A 16,403-nucleotide genomic window follows, 5' to 3' on the forward strand; every position below is an offset into this window, starting at 1 on the left:
TCTGCAAAGCAGGTGCCCTTCCATGTGTTGTGAGTCTCAGATGTCAGCTTGATTGAGAGATGCCTAGGACTGGAGAAAGAAAAGTCCCTGTATCTATGAGATTGTTTCCAAACGCAGCTGACACGTGGGATGGTAAGTAGGCGGGGAGGACCTAGAATGGGATCAACACGTTAAAACAGTTCAGCTGCCGGGATGAAGTGGAATGAGGGTCCTGGCTGTGAAATGTCTCAGCAGAAGTTGCTGCCGGGCAGTGGTGGTGCACGCCTTTAATCCCAGCACTTGGGGGACAAAGGCAGACAGATTCCTAAATTAGAGGCCAGCCTGGTCTATAGAGTGAATTCCAGGACAGCTAGGGCTACACAGAGAAACCCTGTCTTGAAAAAACAAGCAAATGAAACAAACAAACAAAAACAAAAACAAAAAAGAATTTGCTACCAGGCTTAATGACCAGAGTTTGAGTTCCAGAATCCACATGGTGGAAAGAAATAAGTTCTGCAAGTTGTCCCTCTACTTCCACACAAGTGCTATGATGCACACCACTCCCTGCACACATAAAAAAAAAATGTTAAAATAAATGTAAAGAGAGAAGTAAAAGAGAGGCAGAGTCGTAAGCCGGGAGGCAACTCTCTACTCTCTGAGTGACAGCCACCACTGATATCAGACCAGCTGAGGAGATTGTAGGCTTTAGGCACTGAGTTACGTCTTTTAAAAATGGCCAATTTCGCTATTGTTGGGACTATCCTGTCCCTATCATGTAAGCCAACTCAAGAAATGTCCTTTTATAACACACACACACATTCTCTTGGTTCTCTTCCACCAGAGAACCCTGTCTAACACTCTTGTTTTCCCATAAGGAAGCTGCTGCCCAGAGGCCTGGAAACCTGCCAAGGTGATGCATGCTTCATGGACGACAGTGCCAGTATCGTCACCCAGAGCCACTTGCATCGAACTCTGGTGTATGCCCCCCAGCCCCCAGCCCTCTTAGTCCTATATCAGCTTCAGGTAGCTTTGGGAAGATATTAAATTTTTCATGACTCCAGGCTACAATAGATAGAAGACTTGTCACAAAGATCTCTCCTGGGTTGCACGTTTTACTTTCTGGATATTTTGTTGTTTTGTTTTTTTTTTTGTTTTGTTTTGGTTTGATTTTTGTTGTTGTTGTTGTTGTTGTTGTTTTCAAGACAGGGTTTCTCTGTGTAGCCCTGGCTGTCCTGGAACTCACTCTGTAGACCAGGCTGGCTTCAAACTCAGAAATCCGCCTGCCTCTGCCTCCCAAGTGCTGGGATTAAAGGTGTGCGCACCACCGCCAGGCCTTACTTTCTGTTAAGCATCCATGCAAAGCAGCGTGTCCTCAGCTCCTGGGTCCTGGTCATGTTTCACCCCATAGAAACCACAGCTACCAGAGTCCAACACAAAGTAAAGGGTTTGGGGTGAACAGATGAAAAACGACAGTGTCGGTATGATGACAGCCGATGCTATACATTTGACAGGATCTAAAATCACCTAGGAGGTAAGGCTTTGGATAAACCCATGAGAAATGATGTAGATTATGTTAGTCTCTGGCTGACCCTGTGAGGGATCATATTATGAGCTTGCTTGAGATTGGAAGACTCACCGTAAATATGGGCACTCTTACCACATACCACACCTTGGGGTCTTGGACTGAATAAAACGAGAAACAAGCTGAACATCACGCTTTATCTTTCCCTGCTTTCCTACCATAGAGCAACCTGACCAGCCGCCTCCTGCTCCTTCCTGGAGCCTTCCCTGCCACAGTGTAACACATCCCCTCCAACTGGAGCCTCCTGCTCCTTCCTGGAGCCTTCCCTGCCACAGTGTAACACATCCCCTCCAACTGGAGCCAAAATAACTAGTTTCTTTTTATAGTTTATTTAAGTTTGAGCATTGGTGTTTTGCCTACATGTATATCTGTGAGAGAAGGTGGGATCCTGGAGTTACAGACAGGTATGAGCTGCCATGTGGGTGCTGGGAATTGAATCCAGGTCCTCTGGAAGAGCAGACAATGCTCTTAAGCATCTCTCCAACCCCATCCACTTCATTTATTGAGCTGTTTTTGTCAGGTATTCTGCCACAAGATACAAACCTTCCTTGTTGTTCTGCTGCTAACATCAGCCTTCCCTGCTGCACTGAGACTTAGAAACAACTTCCCCGTAAGTAATTGCTGTTTTCAGGCTGAAAGCAGAAGGATTGCTGCAAGTTCAAGAACAGCTTCAGCTATGTGGTAAGCACCAGGACAGCCAGGTAGCAAGACCTTGTCTCAATATCAATCAATCAATCAATAAATAAATAAAATGTTTTAAATTAAATAAATAAAAAGTAATCACTGCAGACCAGGCATGGTGATAGAATCCTGTCATCCCAGTACTAAAGTGGCTGAAGCATTAGAGTCCAGTGTGAGTTACAAAATGATACTCTCTCAAAACAAAATTAAGCAAAACAAAACTGTAGGCAGAAGACAAGTATATTAAGAGTCTGTTTCTCAAAAATCAAGAAAAACTTACTCTCCCACCCTGCTAGTGATAATTATTATGTTCAACATTTCCTCAACAAAAGCCTATCACAGATTTTAAAACCCAATTTAAGTAGTACTTTATAGTCAGCTGTGGACAATGAATTTTTCATTCAATACATACATTTTGTTGGTTTTCTTTCTGAATTACATTGGTAGCACTGCTAAAATACTTTTCATTTAATCTTTTTACTGAGACAGGGTCTCAGGCAACCCAAGTTGGTCTACAAATTCACTAAATAGGAAAAGGATGACCATGAACTTCTGATCCTCCTGTCTCTACCTCTTAAGTGCTGGTTTACAGATGCTTTCATCATTCCTAGTGACATTAGAAATGGAACCTAGGGCTTCCTGCACTTAGGCAAGCACTGGACCACCTGAGCTACATTTTTAGACTATTGAATCTTTACACTGTAAAACACTGAGGTGTTTCTCTCTGCAGGAAATATCTTCCTGCCTGCAGGTTTTTCTGAGAGTAGAATTACTTTTTGTGGGGAACAGATTCCTAAAAGAAATAATGGGCCTGAAGCAATGTATATGGGGAGGGCTCTAAAGAGGAGTCCCTCGTGAAATTATCAGTGACTTTTTAAAATGTTTTATTTATGTCTATCTTATGTGAATTGATATTTTGCCTGCATGTTTGTCTTTGTGAAGGTATCAGATACCCGGGAACTGGAGTTATGAGCGACCATGTGAGTGCCAGGAATTGAACCCAGATCCTCTGGAAAAGCAGTGCTCTTAACCACTGAGTCTCTCTAGCCTGCACAGTAAATTGTAACCGCATTGCCACTGGTTGTTGAAGAAAATGCTGTTATTGTCATAGAAGCATTAGATTTTAGGAATGTTGTGAGAAGGAAGTAAAGATCGCCCACGTTTCACCGTCCATGGTGGCCAGCAACATGCTGTGCGTGATTTCCTTTCCATTCTGTTTTAATGTGAGTGAGTAATGGAAGACTTTTGTCTGTTAGTTTTAGTACACGTGTGAATTAAAGTAATTATGATGATACTCTAAATAAATTAGAGATCGTCTTTTCTTTGCATGTAGCAGCTAAGTGTTTTCCATTTCATAAGTACTAGATCAAGAAGAGCATAATTTCCTTTGAGTAGACGCAGTCTGTTTCTCATTATCTTATCTGAAGACACTTAAACAGACTCCAAACTTTTGCTTTTAAAAAGGATTGGCCATGAACTAAATGGAAAGTCATGACTTAAAAAACAAGCTGTGCTTTGAGTAAACAGAAATAAAAACTATTTTTTTTGAGATTTTTTGAGACAGGGTTTCTCCATGTAGTGATGGCTGTCCTGGAAGTTGATCTGTAATGGACCTGGCTGACCTCGAACTCAGAGATACACCTGCCTCTACTTCCTTAGTGCTGGGTTAGGTGTATGCTAGCACCTCTGCTTGCTTCCTTGAATTTTTTGACACTAGAAGAAACCCAGAAACAGAACCTTAGCCAGGAGCCCTGGCAATTGGCTCCTTCCTTGAAAAAGCATTGACTTTTACTGTGTGGCTTCAGGCAAGTCACACAGCCTACATCAAAGTTTCTTAAACTGCAGGTTGAGACCCACATGCACATAGGGTAACAGTGTATTATGGGTGGGGATTGGGATGGGGGGTGGGGATCAGCAACAGTAAAAGATTTCTGAACATAAAATAGACAAAAATTGATTTAAAAGTATATGAGTCATCAAAACAAGGGATTCTGGTGGCACCTCCAAAGGTCAACTCTCCACAGGCGCAGTTCTGGTCACACACATGCACACATGCAGGTCTGTCATCCCATACAGGGCCAGCGAAGGCTGTCAGAGCAACTCTGCTCAGTTGTGAGGTTATCCTATGCTAGGATTGCACTGTTTAGCTGAGTACTCAAAGGTTTCTCCTTTTAAAGTGTAATGGTTTAATTATGGAAAACAAAGAATATTTCCCTGCCATCATTCCTTAGCATGTAAGTATCAGACTAACATAACCTTTGTTTGTATTTTGTGAGAGAAACAAATATATTCATGTCATTAATATGTAAATGATTTAATGTTTAATAGGATCCTGATAAAAAGGGCATCAAAAGTTTCAAATTAGATGGTGTAGGCCCTGATACAACAGGCCTCCTGGCTGTTTTCTTACACCTGCCCACACCCTGTAAACAGATTTCTCAACACACTCCACTAGTCTCTCTTAAATGGCCACCTGCTAGCTGCCCCACCTGAACTCACAAGTATTTCCTGAGGCAGCTGGGGTGTGCAGAGCAAGGTCAGGAAGGTCAGGGTGCTTCCCCAGAGGAGCCCATCAAAACAGGTGGTGCTGCTTCCTATGTGTGGAGAGGGAAAGATTAGCAAGCTTGCTATGCTGAAAAACAAAACCACCACCAAACAGACAAGCAAAATACCAGGGGTAGAGGAAGTCCTGTGCTGTCATTTGTGTGATAAAACAAAAAGTCAAAAACATAAATATTAAAAGAAAAAGAAGGAAGGATGGCTGGATGAGGGATGAATTAGAAAACAAAAATAAAACCCCAGGCTTGGGGAAAGCAGTGAAGAGGCCACTGTGGGCAGTCACAGAGCAAATGCTAACTTCTGAGTTACTCTTACTCACTGAAGTCAGTGGATAAATGATGCCACTGGGGGTGTCATAGCATCAACAGAAGAGCAGCGTCCTTCAGTGCAGGAAAGGGAAGCTGTTACTTTCTCTTTAAGAATAAGGCTTATGCCGGGCAGTGGTGGCACATGCCTTTAATCCCAGCTCTTGGGAGGTAGAGGCAGGTGGATTTCTGAGTTCGAGGCCAGCCTGGTCTACAGAATGAGTTCCAGGACAGCCAGGGCTACACAGAGAAACCCTGTCTCGGAAAACAAACAAACAAACAAACAAACAAAAGAACAAAAAAAGGGTTATTAGGAGAAAGGATTTCAAAACCATAATCAGGCCTCAAAGTCTCAAAGTGCCAGCCAGAGTGTGCACACACACACACAGTCATATACATGAACATGTACGCACACACACACACACACACACAGTCATATACGTGAACATGTATGCATACATACACATACACACACACACACAGGTCAGACCTGACAGAAACTTTAAAAGGAAGGAGAGGCTTGTTTTTAAAATCTAAAGAGGAACTTTATTAGAATAAGAGATAGGAAGAGGGGCTCAGTGGTTAAGAGCAATGCCTGTTCTTCCAGAGGTTTTGAGTTCAAGTCCCAGCGACCACATGGTGGCTCACAGCCATCAGTAATGAGGTCTGATGCCCTCTTCTGGTGTGTCTGAAGACAGCTACAGTGTACTCATATAAATAAAATAAATAATTTGTTTTTTTTTTTTTAAAAGAGAGAGAGCCGGGCGGTGGTGGCGCACGCCTGTAATCCCAGCACTTGGGAGGCAGAGGCAGGTGGCTTTCTGAGTTCAAGGCCAGCCTGGTCTACAAAGTGAGTTCCAGGACAGCCAGGGCTATACAGAGAAACCCTGTCTCGAAAAAACCAAATCCAAAAGAGAGAGAGAGAGAGAGAGAGAGAGAGAGAGAGAGAGCTAGCCTTGAGAGGGATGGGCCTGGGAGGCCAGGGAAGGGGGAGGGGCTACATGTTTCACACCATATGATTTAGTTCAACATAGCCTGCATAACAAAGAACAGGGAAAAGTCAGGTAACATAAGACTGCTTCCTAACTGTCCCAGAGAAGGTGGGGTGGGGAGGGAGCGAAGGGGAGAGAAGGGGAGAGGGAGGGAAGGGGAGAGGGAGGAGGGAGAGGGAGGAGGGAGAGGGAGGGAGAGAGAGAGAGAGAGAAAGAGAGAGAGAGAGAGAGAGAGAGAGAGCGCACTGCAGGGAAGTGTGGCTTGCTCTCTGCACTGTGGGATAAAGTCTTTTAACAGTGACCAGTCTTAAATGGCAGGCCTGTGTTCTAACAGGTAGGAGGAGGAAGCCAGCTGTGCCACAGCCTTCCAGAGACTCATAGCTCAGAAACTGATGTGGGAAAGAAGCCTGGGAAGAGTGGGCGAAGGGGACAGGATGGGAACAGAATGGAGTAGAGAGGGAAGCAGGCATCTTTGGAGCACCCCACCTTGATGTCTCACTTAGCACAGGCTTCTTTCTCTGAGGCACCTTGCCTGCCTTTCGAGACCTTCTTTGCCCTTCTCAGGTATGGCCTGGCTTCCCACCGCAGCCTGGCAGTTACCTTTGGGACTGGGATTGCCTGATAGGACCTGAGACCCCAAGGCTTGAGCTGGAGAGCTGCACAAGAGCCTCCCTACCTCACTCCCTAGGTTGCAGGGCCCCCAGTTCCTGAACAGGCCCTAGCAGAGCCACCCAGTCTTTCAGGAAAGATTAGAAGTGATAGGCTCATAGTTTCTAGATTGATAAATTATTTCTCTGCTGGTGAAACAAGCCAATTCAAGCTGGATTAGATTATATTAAATGCAGCTTTATTGGGAAGCTGCTGCTCTCAGTCTCCCAAGGAAAGAGGCCAGGGAAGTTGCCATGGGATTTGGGGGGAGAGAAGAGAGGGGAAGAGAGGAAGAAAGAGCAGAGTGTGCAGAGAGAGAAAGTGCATCCAAGGAGACAATAACGTCTCAATTATATAGGAAAGGGCAGCCCAGCCTCTGGGCTGGAAAGTTCAGGGTTGGGGGCAGGGCACGCCAGGTAAGGACTGAGGGTTGGGGGCAGGGTATGCCAGGTAAGGACTGAGGGTGCTGGGAGCACCTGGAAGCCAGGTCTGTCAGTTTGTAAAATACCAGGAAACCAAACAGAGATGTTAGGATTTATCTTTGGTGACAGAACCTTTATACTCATCAGAGCTCTCAGAAGAGTAACAGTTCTCTGAATAACAGAGAGAGAGAGAGAGAGAGAGAGAGAGAGAGAGAGAGAGAGAGAGAGAGAACCATGGGGAGACCACCAGTGAACATAAAATCCTGCCCTGAAATAAACAGCTTCCTTGATTGACAGCTCAAGGCCTTTGAGTGCTGAGGGCCCACAAGCTAGACAGACTCAGATGTGCCCCCTCCCCCAGCAACCAGGACTTGTGACAGCAGCTGGCCTTGGTGGTGACAGGCAATGCCCAGTATTATGGTTCTTATAAGACTGGGTGTGGAGAACCTATCTCCTAACAGCAGCCAGAGTTAACAGTACTTGGTTCTTGGGTATCAGGACTGTCAGCTCTTAAGGGACAGCAAGAGAACAAGAGCATATGGATGCAGAAACAGCTATGGTTGAATGATCCAGCTCTCGGATAGAGAAACCACAGGACCTGGGAAGCTAAGCGTGTTTTCTATATATGATTGAAGAGAGAGGCAAGATAATTGCATACAGCTGAATAAGAAGGTGGGGTTATTAAATACAGATTTAAAAAAGGTGTCAGGATTTGGGGCATACAGTTGGATCAAGAAGACAGGTTTAGCTAATCTCAGTAGGAACAGTCTCTGTAGGGGAGCCCTATCTTTAGACTATAAATATCTGGGGGTAGAAAGCTATGGTGGACTCTTTTTTTTTTTTTCCCACACTATTAACATTTACACAAGAACCCCTGAGAAGGCTTTGCTGTTTTCCAGTGGGTCTGAGGCTGGGCCTCTTGACATGGCTGCATCCATGTTAGCCACACACGGTCACCCTAGGCTTCCTCAGTTCCACACACCGGTCTTTTGCTCCTCATAACCTTCCACATTCTGCAGCTGAAGCTCCCCACTTCCTCTTGGCTGCTTCTGCTGGTCTTCCTTATCTTAGCACCCTCCCCCACCCCACTCTCGCCCTCTGGGCACCTGTTTCTGCCTCCAGTCACTCTCTAGAACCCTTCAGAACCCTTTCACCTCTACCTTGGTTTCCACTATTGTCCTGCCACTGTTGTCCCCTCTAGTGTTAGCAGATCAGCCAGCTCTACCTGTGATGAAGATCTCAAGTAGGCAAGACAAGACCATTCAGGAGAAGCCTCTTATTGGCTTCAGCCATTCAAAGGAGCGGGATAATCCCAAAGACTCAAGGAGAAAGGCCACCAACCCAAATCATTGTAGTCAGACTGAGGTGGGAAGATCACCATGAATTCAAGGCCTGTCTGGGCTAAATAGCACCCTAAAATACACCTAGCCAGTGCTCCTCAAAAAACAAAATAAGAAGAAGGTCTTGGTGATGCACACTTTTATTTTTTTCCCCATTGTATACCCATTGTATCCCCATTGATAGATTCCAAATCAGCAATCAGTTGTGGTTGAAATTATGTCTGGGTCTTCCAATTCTACTGATCAGTGTGTCCGTTTTTGTTCCAATACCATGCAGTTCTTTTCTTGTTCAGGATCATTTTAACTATCCTGTGGGGTTTTTTTTTTAAGATTTATTTATTTATTTAATGTCTATGAATACACTGTAGCTGTACTGATTGTTGTGTGCCGTCAGAGTTGCTGGGAATTTTTAATTCAGGACCTCTGCTTGCTCCGGTCAGCCCCGCTCACTCCAGTTTAAAGATTTATTTATTGTTATATCTAAGTACACTGTAGCTGTCTTCAGACACACCAGAAAAGGGCATCAGATCTCATTACAGATGGTTGTGAGCCACCACGTGGTTGCTGGGATTTGAACTCAGGACTTTCAGAAGAGTAGTCAGTGCTCTTAACTGCTGAGCCATCTCTCCAGCCCCGGTGATGCACACTTTTAATCCCAGCACTTGGGAGGCTGAGGCAGGTATTTACCTGCCTCTGAAATTTCAAGGCCAGCCTGGTCTTCAAAGAGAGTTCCAGGACAGACAGGACTGTTATACAGATAAACTCTGTCTCAAACAACGACCACAACAATAACAAACCCAAAAACTAAGGTTGAAATTCTGCTCCAGCCCTGGGAAGCTTCTGTAGAGACAACAATTGAACACTGTTTAGAGCCTGCTAGGCTAGCTATCACCACCCCCACCCCCTGACAAATTTTGCTAAGCTATCCCCCACACCCAAACTATACTTACAGCCAAGCCTCCTGAAAGTCACACACCGTAAGCTTTAAAACAAACAGGCTATAAAATATAGAAATAGACCTATTCATAATTTTGTTGAGAAAAAAATTAAGTGACAGAGGGACCTAGATGGTCTAGGTTGTACTGTTTAGGGCTGTAAAGGTAAGTGTGGGGTCGCCACATTGTTAGCTCCGCCAGGACCAATGATCGCTAATGTATATGAGATAGTGCAGAGGCTTCTCAGAGGAACACATCCAAGCCATCCAAAGACATGGGGGTTCACTAATTCTATGGGGTAGGCAGGCCTTCCCAGCTGAGGCAGCTTTGTCTGTGTTTATCCTCACTGCCCTCAGCCCCCAGGAGGAAGTCCCACCACCTCACCCTACCATCTTCTCCCATCCCTGATCACTCTGCTGCCAGGTACCTTTCTGTCACCAGCCTCCACACTGAGATGACTAAGGCAATGAGGGTCTCTGGCCAGTCTGGGGAGAAAAGTCACAGCCAAGCTAGTTCAGAACCCGGGCTGTGCAGTGCTGTCACTGGAGGCTGCAAATGATGAGAAGGTGGAGTAGGCACGGGTTGCTGTCCAGCCAGATGTGCCATCCAGATGTGCCAACTTAGTTGGGACTGATCTGTTTTAGGAAGGCAAACTTGCAGACTACTGGAGGAGCACTTGGGCTCTACTCTGAAGGTCACCTGCTGTGGGACCCAACTCTGCCATGCACCTTCTCCAGAGCCAAGTCCATCAGGAAGGTGACAGCTGCATGAGACCCAAGGCCTGTGGTTATATTACTTAACTCTCTCTCTGCCAGGAGGGAGATCCCCGAAAACCTCACACTCCCTCAACAGTTATCTTCCTTCCACACACAAAGGAAGAGCAGCAAAGGATGTGTAAGTGTGGCAGGCTGGGGCCTGACAAGGCTCTGGGTCATCTCCGAGGGTGGTGTGGTCTCGAGAGCTCACAGGCCTGCCCCCCTTTCCCCCACAGGCAGGTGACTGAGAGAGCCGGTTGCACAAGCTTAGGAAGGAGCTGTCTCTAGCTCTGTGCTCCCTGTTCTGCCCCTGGCTTGGTACAAGCTGACCTCTTGGATGATGCAATTCATAGAGTTGAGTGCCTGTCTGGGCTTTGGGTCACTCTGGGGTGACCACAGAGGTACTCCCTGCTTGCTGTCAAGTCCCTGAGTCACATAGATGAGTTCACTCAGCCCCCAGCCTGTGGCAGTTCATTCAAGGCTCAAGGAAGATCTTTCTTAACTTTAGGGTTACTCATCCTAAGACTAAAAGTGCACCAGGTGATTCCCCTACGGCAAATTACCTTCAACAAACTCCTCAGTGTCAGGTTCACAAGGGGTCTTCATCCAAACTGTGACCTCTCAGAACTGCACTGGATGACAGTGCAACATTAAGAACTATCTGTGCCCTGAAAGAATCTTCCTCTGCTAACTAGACTGAACCGCTTCATTCAAAGAAGCCTCCACTGGACTCAGACTGATATTCCCTCTCCCTTTGTTCCAATTGGATTAAGTCCTGGCCTGGCTGTCTCCAAGCAGTCCAACAGGTCTGTCAAGAGTGGACCACCATGGCCTTGTTTTAGAAGCCAAAGGCTCTATTACCCTTCTTTTCTTTTCTTGAGAGGAGGGGATACAGTGAACAAATGAAGTGTCTCATAGACAAGCAACCTACTACTTTATAAACCTCAAATATTGTGTGTGTGTGTGTGCATACAGGGGTGGAGGGTGAGAGTGGGGAGCACAGAAAAGCCAGAGTATTAGATCCTCTGGAGCTGGATGTGAGCAACCAATATGGGTGTTGCGAATGGAACTTCAGTCCTCCAGAGGAACAGCGAGCATTGTTAACCCTGAGCCATCGATGGTTCCAGCTCTTTAAAAATGACAGCTGTGTTTACTCAGAGTTGCAAAGTTCAAACAGCTCTTGAGGGCAACAGTTAGGGTAGCAGGGCAATCCACACCTTGGCAAGATTGGTTCATGGAACTTCTGTTTGTTAAGCACTACTTACCAAGCAGAAACATAAAGATGAATAAGAGGAAGACAGCTTCCTGCCTGAGAGCTGACACTTCCAGGTATAAATGAAGCCTTAAAGAAGTGTGTCTCTTTCCAGCTTGGCTATAGGGGCACACACCTCTAAGCCCAGTCCTTGGGAGGAATCTGAAGTAGGAGGAATGTATGAGTTTGAAGCAAAATGAATCCTAAGCCAGTCTTAGCTATAGTGTCTCCCCCCCAAAAAAAACCCCCAGAGGGGTGTGGAGAGTTCATGTTAGCAGCCACCGAGTCATCCCATTTCACTCATGGTCACCAAAAGTCTCCCCCAGCTCCAGCAGCAGCATCTCCTGTGCTTAAGATAAGGCTTAATTTCAAGTAACTAAGTTTTTAAAGAGGTGGAGGCGGGGCTGAGACCTGGTTCAGCTCTTAAGACAGCTTACTGCTCTTGCAGAGGAGCAGGGTTCAGACCCTATCCATACGGTGGCACAGAAGCATCTGTACCTCCAATTTTAGGGGCTCAGACAGGTCTTCTGAGAGCAGTCTCTGGTACATACGTGGTGCACAGACATATTCTTGGGCACACATAAAATTAAATAAAATATTAAAAAAAAAAGAGCGACTCAAGGCTTTGAAAGAGATATCTCAGTCAGTAAAGCACTTACCTTGCAAGCACAAAGGGAAAAAAATCAAGGAAACGAAAGGTAGACACCTAAATAATGTCTTCTGGATTGCTCTCTCCCCTCCCCTCCCCTCCTCTCTCCTCCTTCCCCCTCCTCTCCCTTTCCTTCCCCTCCCCTCTCCCCTCCCCTCTCCTCTTCTCTCCTCCCCCCCCCTCCTCCTCCTCCTCCTCCTCCTCCTCCTCCTCCTCCTCCTCCTTCTTCTTCTTCTTCTTCTTCTTCTTCTTCTTCTTCTCTCTCTCTCTCTCTCTCTCTCTCTCTCTCTCTCTCTCTCTCTCTCTCTCCTCTTCCTCCACATCATCACAGTTTCCTATAGAATATAGTACCATTGAATGACTTCAGGAGCTTTGGGACCTGACTAAGGGAATGTTAAATTCCTGAAGATACCTTTCACTGAGGTTTGGCAAGAGGAATTTACCTAATTCATAGCCATGTCATAGTTCAATGTCATTTGACCTACTACGGTAGTATATGAGTCCTCCATCTCCCACAGGGCTGAGTCACAGGAAGAAGCCCAAGAGGTGTCTTCTTAAGACTTGCCCAAACCTGGTCAACATCCGAAGTCTATGGGTAGTTCAGGAAGATGAATAAAACTCAAAGTGGGAAGATCCAGAAACAGCCAGTCAATGAGTTTTTTAGAGACAGAGGCAGACAGATCTCTGTAAGTTCAAGGCCAGTCTGGTCTACAGATCTACTTCCAGGACAGCCAGGGCACTCAGAAACTGTGTTTCAAAACAAAGAGGTGGAAACAAAACAAAACAAATTAACAAACAGAAAAAACCTGACAACCCGAGTTCAGCTTCTAGGGCCCATGTGGTAGAAAAAGACGACCAATTGTTCTCTGACCTCCACATGCAAACTGTGTAACTGGCATATTCACATACAAATTAAATAAATAAGATGTACCTTTCAAAATGACCTGAAATAAAAAGCGGTTACTAGTAAAAGCATTATGTTACTTGCCAAGATTTGCAGACATTTGTAATCTTTTAAAATTGTCTCCAAGTTTGAAATTTGTTGTGATTTCTTTCCTTATTCTAAATAAGTGCTTTTTATATCTGACTTTAAAATTTGTAACTTTATATTTTTAAAGGTGATCAGTTTTAACTTGTAGAAACTTATGTCCATCCTGCCTGTGTTTCATGTATTTTTTTAAAGATTTATTTATTTATTTATTTATTTATTTCACATATGTAAGTACACTGCCTCTGTCTTCAGACACACCAGAAGAGGGTATCAGATCCCCATTGCAAATGGCTGTGAGCCACCGTGTGGTTGCTGGGAATTAAACTCAGGACCTCTGGAAGAGCAGTCAGTGCTCTTAACTGCTGAGCCATCTCTCCAGCCTCTCATGTATTTTTTTTTTAAGAAAATGTATCCCACTTATTTATTTGTATGTGTATGCAGGCACAGACCATGGTGTATACATGTGGAGTTAAGAAGACAATGTTGAGGAATTGTTCTTTTATCCACCGTGTGGACCTTAGAGCGCCAACTCTGCCTTTCTGGCTCGGCAACAAGCATCTTTACTCACTGAGGCATCTTGTCAGCCCTTATGTGTTCTTATTTTAATGGAATGTGTCCCTTAGTGCTGTCCTGTGAAGAGGGGTATGGTACACACACACACACACCCCATCTATACTTTTTCTATCTTACCACTTCTGGTAGTCTTGTGGGTCTATAATTTTAAGAAGTCAGCTTATTTCAGGTTTTTGCAAGTATTGTCTTCCAGCCTCTAGGGTTGCTCATGAAAAACAAATCCAAGGCGCCTTCATGCCTGTTCTTTTTGGAAAGGCCTATTTCGTGCCCCTGGAACTTATAGGATCTGTTTGTCAGAGCTTTCTGAAATCTCAACACGGTGAGTCTTAATGAGAGTCCACGATATTTGTTGTTCAGAACACTCCATAGGATGAGAAATATGGAAACTCATGTCACTCTTGCCTGGGAGGGATCGAACGTCATTGTTGGTGACATCTTGTTTTATCTGCTCTTTTCTAGGGAACCTACTAGAGTTCACGAGTTCCAGCTTGTCTTACGCAGATCTTTTGTGTGCTAAGCAAGCCCTCTACCACTGAGCTACAAATTCAGCATCTCTGCTTGTTTTTAAAAACATGTACTACTGTTAAATTTTTTTCCAAAAAATTTTAAATTTCCCTAAACAGAAAAAAGAAAAGTTCAGCTGGGTGGTGGCGCATGCCTTTAATCCTAGCACTCGAGAGGCAGAGGCAAGTAGATCTCTGAGTTTGAGGCCAACTTGGTCTACAGATTGAGTTCTAGAAAAGCCAGAGCTATACATAGAAAGCCTGCCTTGAAAACAAACAAACAAACAAACAGAAAGAACTAAAGTAAACTAAACAAATTTCCCTAAGCTGTTTTATCATAACCTGTTTCTGTTTCATAGCTACAATGTTGCCTATATTTTGCTAATGGAGTTAGCAATCATTTTTGTCTGACTTAGCTCTTTCATCCTCTCCTGTATAGTCTTTCCCCACCACGCTACTTTTTCTTGTTTAATAAACCAATTTTCAAAGTTTTCCTCAGATGGCAGCTGTGGTCAGAGTTTAGAAGTGAGAAATGCATTGTGGGTAGATGAATGAGCTAGGAGCTTCCTGGGAGGAGCCGGCCAGCTCATCTAGGGTCGGTCAGTGGTCTGCTCAGATTTCGAAAAGAATGAGCAGTTGGCAGGCACTGGGCTCACAGCATTCTAGATGGATATATTCTCTGAATCTATCTTTGGAACACTTACAGGCCCTCAGTTATGCCAGGCGCTCTGAGCACAGAGAGTTCTGCGTCTCCAGAAACAGTTGCTCAGCCAGGATGAAGGCAGGAACCGGCTCCAGCCGCTAACTATAGGATGCCTCTGCTCTCTGCCAGCCTCCCTTATTTTAGCAGCAACAGCTAAAAACACCTTCTCAACTCCACTTCCGGAACCAGAGCTGCCATTTCCTAAGTAGATTTTCTTTTCTTTTTTCTTTTGAGGATTTCACAGTGTAACTCCTGGTGTCAACCTCCCCCTTGCTAGATTTGGGTTCTAGGTTCTCTCTGCTCCCAGGGCGGATGGATGTACAGCCTGTTCATTCTCTTTTCAGCCTCTAGGATCAATTTTGCTGCGGTCTTTATCCTCTACCTGTGTAAACTTCTGTGCTTTTAAAATCTCCGTTCTTTTAACCTTTGAAGAAGAGTTTCAGAAGAAATCAAAATGAAATGAGACAGTCTATCCTGTTCTATGACTTTGTTCTCTTATTGAAGACAGAGTCTCACCTTGTCACAGGCTTCCCCCAAACCTGTGATCCTGCTGCATCACTCAGCAGGAGCCAGCCATACACACACACACACACACACACACACACACACAGGTGTTTATTTATTTTATTTGGCATACATGTCACAGCACACATAAGGTCAGAGGACAATTGTTCCTGAGAAAGAAGAATCGCTTCTCTCTTTCCACCATGTTGGGCTGGGGGATGAAACTCAGCATCAGAACCAGTGGCATGTGCCTTTACTTACTGAGCCACCTTACCAGACCCACGGAACTATTTTAAAACTCACATTTCAGTGCACCATTTCTCTCCTTCAGCAAGCAGGTCGAGCTGCCTAAACTTTCTCTACTTTTCCCATTCCTCCATGTGAAGATGACGGAGCATGCTCAGAGCTGGCTGGTACTTTTCTCCAAGAACCAGAGTGTCATCTCAGGAGATCTTGACTAGTGGCACAGTTTGGTCACCAACCACATGACTCCTAGCTTTCCTTCTCTCAGCTTTTTGCTGTTGTCTGGGCCGTCATCAATCTCCACTTCCAGTAATGACTTATTTTCAGAAAGTCAGTGTCAACTGTCTCAACTGTGGAAGTCAGTTAAGCAAATTTTGGAGAAATGAGTTGTAAATAAAATACTTTGTTTCTTAGGCTCAACTTGTCAAGAAACATCTTTGACAGCTCTCTCCCTCTAGTTACTTTCCCTGGGAAACAATGTGTTTGTTTAGCTAGATGCAAGTCTGCCTCATGGCTCAGCTTGAATCTCAGTCAAATAAGGATGGTCTACTGAACTCCGCACCCCGAGATTGATCAATCAGGCCACAGGTCAGACTTAGGAGCTGACTGTGACGTTGAGTCAAGATCCTATGGGCTTTTAAAATCTGAGATCTACAAACATCTGTGCCAAATTATTCTGCCAATCAGGATTTAGGGATAGGGGACTTCCTTTCTTCCATGTCTTTGTTGTATACTTATTCTGCTCCCATTGATTGAGGTATTCTAGTGTGATGGTGTCTTGCCTTGT

Source organism: Apodemus sylvaticus, chromosome 7 (genome assembly GCF_947179515.1).
Source record: "Apodemus sylvaticus chromosome 7, mApoSyl1.1, whole genome shotgun sequence".
NCBI lineage: Eukaryota > Metazoa > Chordata > Mammalia > Rodentia > Muridae > Apodemus > Apodemus sylvaticus.